General features: G+C 36.6%; 1 pseudogene; it reads right to left on the reverse strand.

Moving 5' to 3' along the window:
- Positions 1-297: 297 nt before the first annotated feature.
- LOC148106609 (ragulator complex protein LAMTOR5 pseudogene) lies at positions 298-570 on the reverse strand (annotated as a pseudogene).
- Positions 571-1,587: the final 1,017 nt, after the last annotated feature.

Consider the following 1,587-nt stretch of genomic DNA (forward strand, 5'->3'; position numbering starts at 1 on the left):
TCTTCCTTCCCAATGTTTGTCTTTCTTTCCCTCCAACCAGATTTATTGAACATATGAAAATTATATATACAAAGTGACTTGGACTTGCTACTTCAAAACACGATCCTTTCTTACTAATATCTTGATAACTCGGTCTATTGAGTGTCAAAAAGAAGCTTATTCCAAAATTAATAGAAAAGTGCCCAATGCACGCCAAATGAATGGCCTACCTACTGGAACTTGAATAGTTCTACAAGATAATTAGCATAGGTAGGAGGCAGCCCCTATGACAGGCTGCTGGAGAACTGATATGACATGTTAAGAGGTCATTTTGCACACTGCCACTGTGATGCTGTCATGTTTCTGGATCATAGTGCTCCCAATATCTGATTCTAGACACACCACAGGAGTATCAGTGGGATCTGAGGTTAGCTTGCTGCTTGGTAGTCTAGAACAGTGGACTCCAGCATGCTCATCTGACAGGGTCTCACAGCAGCCCAAATTAAGTCCTTGTGAATCTGTGTGCAAGATTCCAACAGTGGAAGGATTCTTCATTGTGTCCTCCAAGTGCTGCTCCAAGGTTGCCTCCATTCCATCCACTGTCCACCTGGTCTGGGATCCCACAACACATCCAAAGTTTTTTCTTTCTTTCTTTCTTTCTTTCTTTCTTTCTTTCTTTCTTTCTTTCTTTCTTTCTTTCTTTCTTTCTTTCTTTCTTTCTTTCTTTCTTTCTTTCTTTCTTTCTTTCTTTCTTTCTTTCTTTCTTTCTTTCTTTCTTTCTTTCTTTCTTTCTTTCTTTCTTTCTTTCTTTCTTTCTTTCTTGTTTTGCTGCACTACCTACGACTTCCAGTACAATGTTGAATAGAAGTGGTGAGAGAGGACATCGATTATCATGCTGAAATTACAAGAGAAGAATTTGGATTCTCACTATTAAGAATGTTCTCTCAGCTTTAGTTTTTTTCATAGAAACCCTTCATTCAGTCAAGAAAGCACCTTTCTTTTCCTGGTTGCTGAGACTTTCTATCATGAATGGAGGTTGTACTTTGTTGAGTGTGTTTTCTGCTTATATTGTTATGATATGGTTTTTGTTCTGTAGCAATTTAATAAGGTAATGTACATGGATTATATTTGAAATGTTAAAGCACCCTCATGTTTTCGTGAATAAACAAACTTCATCATGCTATATTACCTTTTAAAATATTGTTGGGGATTTTTTTTTTGCAAATATTTTATTAAGGATTTTTGCCTTTATATTCAAGGGGCATTTAGGAATATGCTTTCTTGCCATTCTAACTGGTGTAAGGTGGTATCTCAATGTGGTTTTGATTTGAATTGCCATGATGGCTAAAGATGTTGAACATTTTTTCATGTGTCTGTTAGCCATTCATAAGTCTTCTTTAGAGAAGTGTCTGTTTGTGTCTTCTGCCTGGTTTTTGACTTGATTATTTGTTTTTTGGGTGTTGAGTTTGACAAGTTCTTTATAGATCTTGGATACCAGCCCTTTATCCGTAGTGTCATTTACAAATATCTTCTCCCATTCTGTGGGTTGCCTCTTTGTTTTGTTGACTGTTTCCTTTGCTGTGCAGAAGCTTTTTTTTCTTGATGAAG

The sequence above is a fragment of the Ursus americanus genome, unplaced genomic scaffold (genome assembly GCF_024610735.1).
Source record: "Ursus americanus isolate L20-20 unplaced genomic scaffold, mUrsAme1.1.p SCAF_198, whole genome shotgun sequence".
Classification (NCBI taxonomy): domain Eukaryota; kingdom Metazoa; phylum Chordata; class Mammalia; order Carnivora; family Ursidae; genus Ursus; species Ursus americanus.